Genomic DNA, 15305 nt, shown 5'->3' on the forward strand with positions numbered 1-15305 from the left:
TTCACTGTGACAGGTTAGAAACAGCAGTGGTGGTAGGAGAACAGCTCCTTATATTTAATACATTCTTTGAAGCAACCAAACCATAGCTCAAAAATACCTCTGCCTCTTACCCAGTGCATAAAGGGAAGTCGCTGATATATTTCGTGATGGTGTCATGAATATGGTGGGCCTTTCTAAATCCTGGACTGTGATGATTTAGGAGAAGGACTGGTCAGGCCTAAAAAGCCTATTTCTTTTGTGGAGTCCTTGGTGCTGTCTGAGCTTGGTGGCTTTCTTGCAGACGTTTCGTTACCTAATTAGGTAACATCGTTAGCGCTAGAAGAGAGTGGGGTTTGTGGAAAGGAGGAAGAGGAGGAGGAGGACTGTGGGATCCTTGGTGCTCTCTGAGCTTAGTGGTTTCCTTGCAGATGTTTCATTACCCAACTAGGTAACATAATCAGTGCTAGAAGGAAGTGGGGTTTGTGGAATAGAGGATGGAGGAGGAGGAGAACGACTGTGGGGTCCTTGGTGCTCTCTGAGCTTGGTTGTTTTCTTGCAGACATTTCATGGCCCAACTAGGTAACATCATCAGTGCTAGAAGGAGTGGGGTTTGTGGAAAGGAGGAGGAGGAGGAGGATGACGACGACAACAACTGTGGGGTCCTTGCTGCTCTCTGAGCTTGGTGGTTTTCTTGCAGATGTCTCATGGCCCAACTAGATAAATCATCAGAGGTAGAAGGGAGTGGGGTTTACAATGAGGAGGAGGAGAAGAGGAGGAGGAGATGCATCTGCAAACCTTTGCTGAACAATAGGAAATTAGTCAGCTCATGGATTACCCTCCAGGACTAGACTGAAGTAGCTCAGAATTCCTAAAGCTGACATCTTAGAAGCTTCCTTCATCACCACTGTTGACTGTCTCCTGTCCTGGCCATTGTTTGTGTTGTGATTCCTCGCCAGCCAGTGGACCCAGCAGCCAGTGAGTCTGAGGAATCAGAGGAGGAGGAGGATGGGCCTGGACTGACATCAGAGTCAGAGGAAGGCTCTGAGGAGCTCCAAGACTTACAGTCGGACGAGGAGCCTGGCCCCTCTACTTGCGCTCAGGCTGAGACACAGGAGCCTGAGTTGGACAGTGATGAAGAACAGCTGGGACAAATCCCGGATGCACGAATGCACAGGCAAGAGAAGCGAGTAGGACAGAGGAATGCAATGGGGCGGCTCCAAAGGCAAAGGAGAAGGCATTAGGAAGCCACGCCTTGGCTGCATAATAAAAGGGAAGGTGTGGGAGGTGCTGGTCGCCAAAGGCAACCGTTCGTGTTGAGGATCGAGTTTCTGCGGACTGTGTTTGCTTCCCTTGGACATTGATTCAGGTCTGTGGGAATAAAAGGGTTGTTTTTTTCTTCCGGTTTCTGCCTGTTTCTTCCCTTTGTGAGCATAACAAGGATTCACGTAGGCTGGGACAGAACAGTTTGATGAGACTGCAATGGTCTCCATGCTGAGTATTTTCTTCTGGAACCTACTTACGGAAAAACTATAACACGCTTAACCTGGCCTTTGCTATGCTTAACCCTTCAAGCCAAGAAGCTTTTAAACTAGACATGTCAAGGATTCATCTCATGTCCTAGCTTTCTTCAAGTACCCTCAACCATCTGTTTGCACGTAAATGCAAACTGTCATAAACAGGAAGAGTTCTTCCAAATACTCAGCTGACAGCCAGGTACCCCCAGTATAGCTGGCCTTGCTTCAGAGATGCATGGCTGTCTACTTTTAATACAATCATCTCCTTTTCTACAAAAAAATAACCTTAGAATAGCACAATCATGCTATTTGACACCCCAGGCCTCCCTAATCCTGATGTTACTTCAACAAGCTTTTCCAAGCTCTCTTGGTCTGACCTGCAATTACCTATATGAATTACTTTTTCTTTGGACTAAAAAAAAATATAATTACAATTATACATGTTAAAGAGATGGACCAATTGGCTGGATTCCCAATAGATCTTTCCTCTTTTCCCTCATTTCAGAGTAATTATCTATCCACCAGCTGGCTGGATTGGTTAGGGGAAGAGGGATTGTTGCAGAATTTCTTCATTATTTATCTACTGGGTAGCATTATTCTTAATTACTAAGGGTCTCTCTCTCTCTCTCTCTCCCTCCCTCCCTCCCTCCCTCTCTCTCCCTCTCTCTCTCTCTCCCTCCCTCCCTCTCTCTCCCTCTCTCTAGCAATCCTTGTGTCGTATTTGTTAGAAGCTGTGATAATGAAAAAGTATATTAAAAGTTGTATATTTTAAAGCCTCTACCCAGTATGCATCATTCGTAATTCTCCAGACACGTAGAATAACAGAGTTGGAAGGGACCTTGGAGGTCTTCTAGTCCAGCCCCCTGCTCAAGCAGGAGACCCCACACCATTTCAGACAAATGGTTGTCCAATCTCTCTTTAAAAGCCTCCAGTGATGGAGCACCCACAATTTCTGGAGGCAAGTTGTTCCACTGATTAATTGTTCTAATTTTCAGGATATTCCTCCTTAGTTCTAGGTTACTTCTCTCCTTGATTAGTTGCTTCTTGTCCTGCCTCCAGGGGCTTTGGAGAACAACTTGACTCCCTCTTCTTTGTGGCATCCCCTGAGATATTGGAAGGCTGCTATCATGTCCCCCCTCATCCTCTTCTTTATTAGACATGCCTAGTTCATAAAATACAACATACAGCACAAACGTAGTTCATACAATATACATAGTTCATAATAATAGTCTAGTTCAGGGGTAGGCAACCTTGGCTCTTTTATGACTTCAACTTCCAGAATTCCTGAGCCAGGAGTTGAAGTCCACAAATCATAAAAGAGCCAAGGTTGCCTACCCCTGGTCTAGTTCATATAACATAAAAGGACAAAAGGCTAGCTTTCCACAACAAGATAAACCTCAGGCTACTCAATTATATTATAAACAAATGCATGATTTCTTAAAGTTACCCATTTCTAGATATGTGGACTTCAAGTTCCAGAATTCCACAGCCAGCCTAGCTAGTGATGAGAATTCTGAGACTAGAATAGAACAGAACAGAATATAGAATAGAATATAGAATAGAATATAGAATAGAATAGAATAGAATAGAATAGAATAGAATAGAATAGAATAGAGCTGGAAGGGACCTTGGAGGTCTTCTAGTCCAGCCCCTGGCTCAAGCAGGAGAACCTATACCATTTCAGAGAGTAGAGTAGAGTAGAGTAGAGTAGAATAGAATAGAATATAGAATAGAATAGAACAGAACAGAACAGAACAGAACAGAATAGAGCTGGAAGGGATCTTGGAGGTCTTCTAGTCCAGCCTCCTGCTCAAGCAGGAGAACCTATATCATTTCAGCTAGTGACTGTCTGGTCTCTTCTTAAAAACATGGAATAACGTTTTGCAGGAAACCAAGTTTGCCAAGTTGTTTTTTGGTAAAATTTTCTTTGTTAACCTAGACATTCCCAATTCCTGCAACTGTTCTTCGTATGTTTTAGTCTCCGGGCCCCTAATCATCTTTGTTGCTCTTCTCTGTAGTGTCTCAACATCTTTTTTACATCGCAGTGACCAAAACTGGATGCAGTATTCCAAGTGTGGCCTTACCAAGGCATTGTAAAGTGGTATTAACACTTCACGTGATCTTGATTCTATCCCTCTGTTAACGCAGCCTAGGATTGTGTTAGCTTTTTTGGCAGCTGCAGCACACGGCTGGGTCCGATTTAAGTGGTGGTCCACTAGGACTCCGAGATCCCTCTCACAGTTACTCCTATGAGTTATATACTTACTGCTATGTAGCAAAGAATAAATTTCATGTTAAGAAAAGAAAGGAAGAAGAAGATAAATCTATAGTGGATTTAAGAGGTGGAAGGAGAAGGGAGAGCTTTAGAAAATGGAGGCTTAGATCCTTGGCTGTAAATGCAACCACCAAATTTCAGATGAACCACATGTTTTTTCCAGCTTGGTTATCAACCAATGCTCAGGTGATACCTGTTCACATACCAATTGGCAGAAGAAGAGTGTTATTTATTTTACTCATATCCTACCTTTCCATATGAAAAAAATATTCGATAATAAATTGGAAGCGCTTGAAAAGGAATGAAAAGGTTACGGAACACCACGGAACTTTGGAGAATTATGTTGAATGGAAAGCATAAAAAAACATATCTGGCAGTATACGAAAGTAAAAGAAGCTGTAGACGAGAAGAAATACATATGGGAAAAGAATTGCTGCACAAAAAGAAGAAAAGAAATCTATTGTATAATGCACAGGAATAAGTTTGCAAACAATGCAATGCAAGAGAGCGAAGAAGGGTTAAGACTGAAAGCGGAGTTGAAAATACGGCATGAATTTTGATGGAAATAATAATAATAAAAAATTCTTTGGAAAGAGAGCAGAGAAGACTCAAATGGAGTGGAATTAAAAATAAAAAGCGATGAAATAAAACGAAGGCCACAAAAGGCAGCGGCCAAGAAAAACAACGATGAATAGGGAGCTCTCAATATTGTGTGAGAATTTTGAACCGCGTAACTGGAGAAACGTTAAAATATGAGTAGATGGGCCATGGAGAGGTCTGATGCATGGAAGAACGACGTGATTGTCCCCTATATAAAGGGAAAGGCTGTGAGAATAAATGCAAAATCTCCAAGGAGATTAGTTGGTTAAGAGTCTCGCAGAAGAACCGCAGAATTTGGATCAAAAGATTATGGGGAATAAAGAATGAGCCAAATCTGGAAAGCAGAGTGTAAATTCATGCTGGGTAGGGGAGCCTGCAAATCAGATTTTTTTCCCCTGAATTCCTATTTCTTTTTATTTTTTTTAAAGAAAATTTTATTGATTTTCTAATTTTACATTTAAACATTTAAAAAGCAACGTGGCAGCTGAGTTAATCGATAATTCAATAATATTTGTTGTTGTTAGTTGCGAAGTTGTGTCCGACCCATTGCGACCCCATGCACAACTTCTGGAGTCCCTTTAAACTCACACCTACTGCTTCAGTGACTCCATCCAGCCACCTCATTCTCTGTCGTCCCCTTCTTCTCTTGCCCTCCATCTTTCCCAGCATCAGGCTCTTCTCCAGTGAGTCCTTTCTTCTCATTAGGTGGCCAAAGTACTTGAGTTTCAACTTCAGGATCTGGCCTTCTAAAGAGCAGTCAGGGTTGATCTCCTCTAGGACTGACCAGTTTGATCGCCTTGCAATCCAGGGGACTCGCAGGAGTCTTCTCCCGACTGCTCTTTAGAAGGCCAGATCCTGAAGTTGAAACTCAAGTACTTTGGCCACCTAATGAGAAGGAAGGACTCCCTGGAGAAGAGCCTGATGCTGGGAAAGATGGAGGGCAAGAGAAGAAGAGGACGACAGAGAATGAGGTGGCTGGATGGAGTCCCTGAAGCAGTAGGCGTGAGCTTAAATGGACTCCAGAAGATGATAGAGGACAGGAAGGCCTGGAAGAAAGTTGTCCCCATGGGGTCACGATGGGTTGGACATGACTTTGCAACCAACAACAACAACATAGGATAGCAAGGCTGGAAGGGACCTTGGAGGTCTTCTAGTCCAACCCCCTGCCCAAGGCAGGAGACCTTACACTATCCTAGTCAAAGGGTTGTCCAATCTCTTCTTGAAAACCTCCAGTGATGGAGCAGCCATAACTTGGGGGGGGGGGATCTAGGACAACTCGGTGTGGGCAGCCCACCACAGCCAAGTCACGTCTGCCAACTCACTGCCAGGTTGTTGCAGGACAACTCAACACAGCCAATAGTTGGAGTAAATCAGGAGTCGTCAACCTTGGCAACTTTAAGACTTGTGGACTTCAACTCCCAGAATTCCTCAGCCAGCAAAGCTGGGAATTGAAGTCCACAAGTCTTAAAGCTGCCAAGGTTGTAGACCCCTGGACTAGATGACCTCCAAGGTCCCTTCCAACATCATCATCATCAATAATAATAATAATAATAATTTTTCACACCTTGATTCCCTGCTGCTTTTGCCGGAACAAATTTAAGGCTTTTCAAGCTGTGCTCTTTGGAAGCCATGTATGTTTAGACGCCCAAATATAGAAATACAGGAGATGGACCTGCCCGTCTCATTGTCTACCTCCCACTGTTTTGCTCATATCGAAATAGAAGTTAAAATGTCTCTATAACGTGAAACAGGAACGAAGCATGCCATGTGCAGATTATCCCAAAAAACATTGTATATTCAATAAAGAACGCTCTGTCTTAAAAATAAAATGAGAGAGAGAGAGAGAGAGAGAAACACACACAGAAACAGAGAAAGAGAGAGAAAGAGACAGAGAGAGAGAAAGAGAGCAACAGACAGAGAAAGAGAAACAGATAAAGAGAGAGATATGGAGAAACAGAGAAAAAGAGACATAGATGGAGAGAGACAGAAAGAGAAATAGATAAAGAGACAGAGAGATGGAGAAACAAAGAAAAAGAAAGAGACATTGATGGAGAGAGAGAGACATAGACAGACAGGGAAAAAGAGAGAGAGAAAGAGAAAGAGAAAGAGGGAGAGGGAGAGGGAGAGAGAGAGAAACACACACACAGAAACAGACAGAGAAAGAGACAGAGACAGAAACAGAGAGAGAGAAAGAGAGAGAGAAAGAGAGCAACAGACAGAGAAAGAGAAATAGATAAAGAGAGAGAGATGGAGAAACAAAGAAAAAGAAAGAGACATAGATGGAGAGAGACATAGACAGACAGAGAAAAAGAGAGATAGAAAGAGAAAGACAAAGAGAAAGAGGGAGGGAGGGAGAGGGAGGGAGAGAGAGAGGGAGGGAGAGAGAGAGAGAGAGAGAGAGAGAGGGAGGGAGGGAGAGAGAGAGAGACTGACTATAAAACCTTCCCGGATTGAGGTTTCTTGAGGTTTCCATGAGCCGAAATGTCTTTAGAAAAAGTTTGGATAACACTGGAGGCCTTGTCAGGAAAAATGTGGACTTTTGGGGCTTTGGGAAAAGTTGAGCAGCGGTTGCCCTTCCAAAATGAAGTTTAAAATAAGGTAAACCTTTTTCTGACCCTGAAGGGAAAATAATTATGTCAGTCAATGAGCCTTTTGTCAAGTGAAGTTACCTAAGTGAAAAGATGGGGAGAATTGACCGGCTGTGATTGACAGAGGCTAAAAGAAGAAAGGGTATCCTGTTCGTTTGGGGGGAGGCCAGAGTCTGAAGGGGGGGGGGAAGCAGTATTTATATATTAACAGGCGCGGCTTCCTTGTTACCAAGGGAAATTTGGGGCCCTGGTTGTAATGTTCTTGACTCACAATCATTTGTTTAGCGACTGCTATGTGTGAAAAAAGTGACTTACAATAATGTTAATTGCATTAACAGAGGGACAGAATCAAGATCACGTGAAGTGTTAATACCACTTTACAAGGCCTTGGTAAGGCCACACTTGGAATCCTGCATCCAGTTTTGGTCACCGCGATGTAAAAAAGATGTTGAGACTCTGGAAAGAGTGCAGAGAAGAGCAACAAAAATGATCAGGGGACTGGAGGCTAAAACATACAAGGAACGGCTGCTGGAATTGGGTTTGTCTAGTTTAATGAAGAGAAGGACGAGGGGGGACATGATAGCAGTGTTCCAATCTCTCAGGGGCTGCCCCAAAGAAGAGGGAGTCAAGCTATTTTCCAAAGCGCCCGAAGGCAGAACAAGAAGCAACAGATGGAAATTAATCCAGGAGAGAAGCAACCTGGAACTAAGGAGAAATTTCCTAACAGTGAAAACAATTAACCAGTGGAACAACCTGCCTCCAGAAGTGGTGAATGCTCCAACACTGGAAGTTTTTAAGAAGAGACTGGACAGCCATTTGTCCAACATGGTATAGGGCAGTGATGGCAAACCTTTTAGAGACCGAGTGCCCAAACTGCAACCCAAAACCATTTATGCATTGTTGGGTACCAGGTGGGTGTGGCCCATTGGCTGGGTGTGGCCATTGGCTGGGTGTGGCCAATTGGGTGCGCATGGCCATGGTGGTAACGGCAGACTGGGTGGGACTAAAAAGTTCAATCAATCAATTCCAACTTTGCAAGATCTTTTTTTTTTCCCGCAAGAAGTTGAAATTGACTGATTGATTGAACCCGTGCCATAGGTTTGCCACCACTGGTATAGGGTTTCCTGCCTGAGCTGGGGGTTGGACTGGATGACCTCCAAGGTCCCTTCCAATTTTTATTATTATTATTAGAATTTTTTGTTGCGGGAAAGATGGGCAGCTATTCTAAACTCCTACTAGTTCAACCTCCACCTTCCTTACAGATATATTTAGCTTGAAGTAATTCATATATTTATTTATTCATTTATTTATTTTTTGTGTGTGTGGGTCCACTTTGAGCTTCTTGGCTCTTCAAGACTGACATCAAGAACTGCTGAAAAGATCTCTAGAAGCTCAGCTACTTTCCTGGCATCTCTGAAGAGGTTTTTGGCCCAGATACTCTGATTTCAGCTCTCCTTTGGCCTGCTGTTTTGTTCCACTCAAGACCAGATTGTCCCAAATAAATAAATCACTGTAATCTGGCAGAGGTGAATCCACCAGGCAATTTAGAGAAGAGCATCTGTGTTAGAAAAATGCTGCCAAAGTCATTTGCAAGGAAGCTAATTCATTACACACACACACACACACACACACAGAGAGAGAGAGAGAGAGAGGGGGGGGGAGGGAGGGAGGGAGGGAGACAGACCTTGGTCTTCCCTTGCTATAATTTGTAAGGACAGGGAATGGAAGGGACTTATTACAAGGAGAAGCCATTACTCTATTGCTTCCTCCCTGTGTTTGCTGCCAAGTGTGTGTATTAGCCATTTTGTAATGGCTTGGCCAAAAATGGTTATATGGCCCACTGTAAATTTTCAGGTGTCAAGAAGTTCAAGAGAGGTAACTTTGAAGAAACAGATGTTCTCAGTTTTGTTCTTTGGAGAAAGAAACTCTCTTTATTAGTGACTTTGAATAGAATAGAATAGAATAGAATAGAATAGAATAGAATAGAATAGAATAGAATAGAATAGAATCTGGAAGGGACCTTAGAGGTCTTCTAGTCCAGCCCCCTGCTTAAGGAGGAGAACCTATACCCTTTCAGATAAGTGACTGTCTAGTCTCTTCTTAAAAGCCTCTAGGGATGGAGTGCCCACAATTTCTGAAGGCAAGCTGTTCCACTGGTTAATTAAGTCAAGGACTATACAATAACAGAGTTGGAAAGGACCTTGGAGGTCATCTAGTCCAACCCCCTGCTCAGGCAGGAAACCCTATACCATTTCAGACAAATGGCTGTCCAGTCTCCTCTTAAAAACTTCCAGTGTTGGAGCATTCACAACTTCTGGAGGCAACTGGTTCCACTGGTTAATTGTCCTAACTGTCAGGAAATTTGTTAGAGAGATCCATCAAGACTCAAGAGTACAGATAGCCCTTGACTTATGACCACAACTGAGGTTGTAAAAGGGGATCGTATGATCCCAGCACCCTGCAACTGTCATAAATGTGAACCAGTGGTCAAGCACCCAAATGTAAATCACATAACCACGGGGATACTGGTCATAAGTGTGAAAAATGGTCGTGACTTTTAAGTCACTTTTTCCAGTGCCGTTGTAAGTTTGAATGGTCACTAAATGAACTGTTATAAGTTGAGGACTACCTGTAGAGGGGTGCTGATGTGAAAGGTTTATGAAATAGTCTTGGACCTTTTAAGATGTTTAAGCACTCTGGCTGGGGAATTCTGGGAGTTGAAGTCCACATTTCTTAGCGTCAACAAGGTGGAGAAACACTGCTCCAAATTGTTGAATTCCAGTGTTCTGGGTGAGAATGTAGCTCAGGGGTAGTCAACCTTGGCTCTTTTATGACTCGTGGACTTCAACTCCCAGAATTCCTGAGCCAGCTGTGGAATTCTGGGAGTTGAAGTCCACGAGTCATAAAAGAGCCAAGGTTGACTACCCCTGATGTAGCTCAATTCATACATTCTGCTACCCTGCTTTTTAAACTCATGTTTCTTCAACAAGATACAATGGTTCAAATCAGAGTTTCTCAACCTTGGCAAGGTTGGCTAAGGATGTCTGGGAATTGAAGTCCGCCCATCTTAAAGTTGAGAAATATTGATTTAAATGATGCACAAACACTCAAAGGTGGTTTCACACACGACTTAAAGATAATCCAAATTGTACATTTTTATGTTATTGTTCAGCATGGAACAACACTCACGGCTTCAAAATAGGAATCTCTAACTTCAACTATTTCCAGGTATCCCAAAGATGCTTTTTCATGAGGCAACTGGACTTTCTTGTTTTTCTTTGAAGATGTTTCACTTCTCATCCAAGAAACTTTTTCAGCTCTTTGAAAAACAAGAAAATCGACTTCCGGTTCCGGTACACGGCGACACCGGTCGTGTCTAGGGACTCATCTCCAATCTGGCCGGGTTTTCTGCGTCGGTAGACCCCCTAGTGCAGTGGTTCTCAACCTTTTTAAAGCCACGACCCCCAACCAGTCGTAAGTCGAGGACTACTCAACCGGTCGTAAGTCGAGGACTACTCAACTGGTGCAGCACCGTTTGCAGAATGGGACTTTTGGCAGGCTCAGCAGGGCAGAGACAGCCTGGACAATTCCTATTAGCTTTTGAAAGCCAATAGAATTAGACTCTATTCAAGAGAGTCTATTCTATTGGCTTTCAAAAGCCAATAGAATAAAAGGGAGTAGCACAGCTAAGGAAAAGGGGGAAAAATGGCGGACTGCGTTGTTTGGCGACCCCCATGAAATGGTCATTTGACCCCAAATGGGGTCCTGACCCACAGGTTGAGAACCACTGCCCTAGTGGGTCAAAAGTCGCCCTGGAGGGGCGATCACCGAGAAGGAGGCTTGCTGGTGACTGCGGGAGAGCGGCAGCTTCTCCCGCGGCCCCAGCTATTTCCTTAGGGCCGACGGAGTAACAATCATCCTGCAAGATGGCTGATTACCCTGCTGCACCAGCCGAAGTCATAATTACAGCTAAGCTATCTTAGACCCACCACGGAGGATCCGGGTGAGACTCTTTTTGCCCCTCTCTTTCCCCCACTTGGTTTTTTTTTTCCCTGAAAAAACTTGGTTGGAATTATTTCCCCATTTGGAAAAGGCAGCTTCTGTGTGCATGGGAAGAAAGGCGTTGAGAACAAAGAATTTTTTAAAGGCTACACTCTATTTTTAGTTATTTTGGGATACAGGAAAAAATGCTGTTTCGAATTGTGTAAGTAGCTAATATTGGAAGATTATTTTTTCCCCTACTCCTTCCTTTAAAACAGGGCTTCTCAACCTTGGCAACTTTAAGACTTGTGGACTTCAACAAGTCCACAAGTCTTAAGTTGTCAAGGTTTAGAACTCCTGCTTTAAAAAATAGAAAAAAGGACAAAAAAATAGTGTCTGGAAAAGACTTTCTATTTACTGAGGACATCTAGTGGTGAAAAGTTAATATTGCAACTATTCTTTGAAGAGAAAGATTTGACCTTCAGATTATTCCTGGAAAAGATAAGCTGGTGCAGCTGTGGGAACTGAGGGGGTGGACACTGTTTAATTACAGCCCTCATTAAAAAAATAATGATAATAAAGAAAGGACTTCCTTTGATTACTTTAAAAATGGAGAAACCCTACCCTCACTTAAACTGTAAGCTTATGCTGGAAAAAATCTATGAGGTTTCTGAAGAAATACATGCTATAAGGAAAGGGATTGTTACAGAACGAAGAGTTAATTCTACCCCAAACATTCAAACTGACTTTCAGACTACAACTGTTTATTCTACAAACCAAAACATACCAGAAGAGGAATTAAGGGAGATTAAAGAGGAATTCATTACAAGGAAAGAGAATACCACAGAATTAAGAACCAGAGATTCTTCCTTAAATCTGAAAAGTGACTTTCAGACTACATAGGTTCACCACCACTGATCTATGGAGTTTCTCAATCATCCAAGTCATAGTTATCCCAAAGATGCTTTTTCATGAGGCAACTGGAAAGTTATGTTCAGTAGAAGGTCAGCAGGAAGTCGGTAGAAAGTCAGGAAAAATCAGCAGACCATCTGACTACAGTCTTAGAACGAGAAAGGATATAAAGGGTTGGGACTGGACCTGATTGATTTGCCTTTGGTCTATAGCTGTCCTTTTGGAATCTGCTATGCCATGTGGTCCTCATTGCAATGGGTTATTAATGTAAGTGATGTTGTATTATTACGCTTGCTATGTTCCAAATTATTAGAAAAATAAACCTCTGAATCTTAAAATAAGAATTATTGTTTTGTGTTGCTGTCTCTTGTCTTTTCCATTAGGTTTTTTCCATGAAAATAGGTACTCCTTGATTTACGACCACAACTGAACCCCAAATTTCCGTTGCTAATCAGGACAGCTGTTAAGTGAGTTTTGCCCCATTTTACGACTGTCCTTGCCACAGTCGTTAGGTGAATCGCTGCAGTCGTTAAGTTAGGAACATGGTAGTTAAGTGAATCTGGATTCCCCTTCAGTTCAGACAACCCCAGAACGTCACAACTGTCATAAATGTGAATTAGTTAACAAGCATCCGAATTCTGATCACATGACGATGGAGATGCTGCAACGGTCATAAGTGTGAAAAATGGTCAGAAGTCACTTTTGTCTCTAAACAAATGTCGGTAAGTCAAGGACCACCTATACCAGGGGTAAGCAACCTTGGCTCTTTTATGACTCGTGGACTTCAATTCCCCAAATTCCTGAGTCAGCCATGCTGAGGGAAAGGGAGAGTTTTCCAAGCTGAGCCATGCTGGTTCAGGAATTCTGGGAGTTGAAGTCCGCAAGTCATGAAGGGGCCATAGTTCCCAGGCATGCTGGCTCAGGAATTCTGGGAGTTGAAGTCCACAAGTCATGAAGGGGCCATAGTTCCCCCATGTTGGCTCAGGAATTCTGGGAGTTGAAGTGCACAAGTCATGAAGGGGCCATAGTTCCCCCATGCTGGCTCAGGAATTCTGGGAGTTGAAGTCTATGTGTCATTAAAGAGCCAAGGTTGCCTACCCCTGTCCTATACTACCCCTGCATTTCAACCAGAGATTAAATAAACTCTCAAGGTAAGTAATAAATGAATAAATAAATGCTATATTGCATCCCTTAATGACTTTGCTTTAATCAGACCTAGACTTTTAATTAACCTACCAAGACAAATTACAGCCAATGGCTCTCAGGTAGTTATTGAATACAGCAGAGACTCAACACTACAGCTGCTTGGGGAAGAAGGAGAAATGTCGGTCCCCACAACGAAGTGTCATTGTGCAGTCCAGGGGGGGAAAAATAAATAAATTAGACCATTAAACAATCCTTGTGGTTGGGAACACGGTATATGTATATTTTTATAGAAGAGTCTGAAGTGGATTAGCAAAGATTAAATATAGTTGTCTTGAAATATAAAGCAGCTGCAGATGGGGTTAACCTATGTGGGTACTCATTTTACCAACCCCGGAAGGATGGAGTCAATCTTGACCCGGTGAGACTTGAACTACCAAACTGCTGGCAGCTGGCAGCCGGCAGTCAGCAGAAATAGCCTGCAGTACTGCATTCTAACCACTGCGCCACCATGGTTTTAAAAGAAACAAACCACATCGAAATGAACCCAAGAATCAAATGAGGGGGTCTTCAAATAACAACATATTCAGGTTTCCATCGAGTGAAAAAGAAAACTGACCACTGAGTCTGCTGGCCAAACCATGTCCTATTGTAACTCTAAAAAATTCTTGGATTAAGTGTGAATTCCTGGATAGCCAAAAGGAGACCATCCATTCCAAGGACAGTATGTGGTCAATCCACAATTGCAACCTTAACCCTTCAAACTGAAAAATGTATGGCATGGCTAGATTTATTGGGAAGAGAAGGACGGTCCGGAGAAGAAGCCATTTTGAAAATATAGCCCATATTATTCGGTATTAAATATTACATTAAACCACTCCTTTTCATCCCCACAAGATCACGTTTGTGCTTCTTTTGCTGCAGCACCCAAACCATGTTATGACATTATTTACCTTAAGTGTGCTAGTAGAATAGCCTATCAAAAAGAGTAAACAAAAAAATATTTTACCCAAAACCAACTCAATAAACTTAAGTTGGTTTACTGCAAAATGATATTCTTATGTTTTCTAACTCTGGCAACTTCAGGTTTGTGGACTTCAATTCCCAGAATTCTTTATCAAGTGGTGGAATTCTGGAACTTGAAGTCCACCCATTTGGAAGTGGACAAGTTTACAAAATCATGTATTATATAATGTAGTTGGATAGGCTTGTTATGGAAAGCTAGCTTTTTGTCCTATCATCTTGTATGAACTAGATTATTATCATGAATGCTTGCTCCTGGGGAGGAAAGCTATGGCAAATCTAGACAGCATACTAAAAAGCAGAGACATCACCCTGCCAACAAAAATGCATGTAGTCAAGGCCATAATTTCCCCAGTTGCAATGTATGGCTGTGAAAGTTGGACCATAAGAAAGGCTGAGCGCCAAAAGAATTGAGGCCTTTGAACTATGGTGCTGGAGAAGACTCCTGCGAGTCCCCTGGACTGCAAAACAATCAAACCGGTCAGTCCTAGAGGAGATCAACCCCGACTGCTCTTTAGAAGGCCAGATCCTGAAGTTGAAACTCAAATACTTTGGCCACCTAATGAGAAGGAAGGACTCACTGGAGAAGGGCCTAATGCTGGGAAAGATGGAGGGCAAGAGAAGAAGGGGACGACAGAGAATGAGATGGCTGGATGGAGTCCCTGAAGCAGTAGGGGTGAGCTTAAATGGACTCCAGAAGATGGTAGAGGACAGGAAGGCCTGGAGGAACATTGTCCATGGGGTCGCGATGGGTTGGACATGACTTCGCAACTAACAACAACCACAACAACAATGTTCATGTTGTATATTATGTTGTATGAACTAGGTATGTCTAGTCTAATGAAGAGATGGGCTTGGGATGAATGATAGCAGTGTTCCAATATCTAAGGGGCTGCCGCAAAGGGGGGGGGAATCAACCAAAGCACCTGAAGGCAGAACAAGAAGCAACGGATGGAAACTCATCAAGGAGAGAAGCAATCTGGAACTAAGGAGACAATAACAACAATTAATCAGCTTGCCTCCAGAGCCTGTGGGTGTTCCATCACTGGAGGTTTTCAAGAAGAGACTGGACAGCCATTTTCTCTGAAGTGCTATAGATCAGGGGTGTCAAACTGCCGGCACGTGGCCGGATGTGTCATGCCAAAACCATGCCCACCCCATTGCTGGCAATGGAAAAAAAAGTCGCGATACGTCGCGACACGTCATGTGACGTTGCGAGTTTGACACCCCTGCTATAGAGTCTCCTGCCTGAGCAGTGGGTTGGACTAGAAGACCTCTAAGGTCCCTTCC

At 43.0% G+C, this 15305-nt stretch overlaps 1 protein-coding gene across 10 annotated transcripts in view; it reads right to left on the bottom strand.

Annotated features, from left to right (window-relative positions):
* Window positions 1-15305, bottom strand: part of LOC120301006 (teneurin-4-like) — a 612847-nt gene that overhangs the window by 83833 nt on the left and 513709 nt on the right. The gene's annotated exons all lie outside the window — the stretch shown is intronic.

Source organism: Crotalus tigris, unplaced genomic scaffold (assembly GCF_016545835.1).
Source record: "Crotalus tigris isolate CLP2741 ecotype Arizona unplaced genomic scaffold, ASM1654583v1 scf7180000024363.772921, whole genome shotgun sequence".
NCBI lineage: Eukaryota > Metazoa > Chordata > Lepidosauria > Squamata > Viperidae > Crotalus > Crotalus tigris.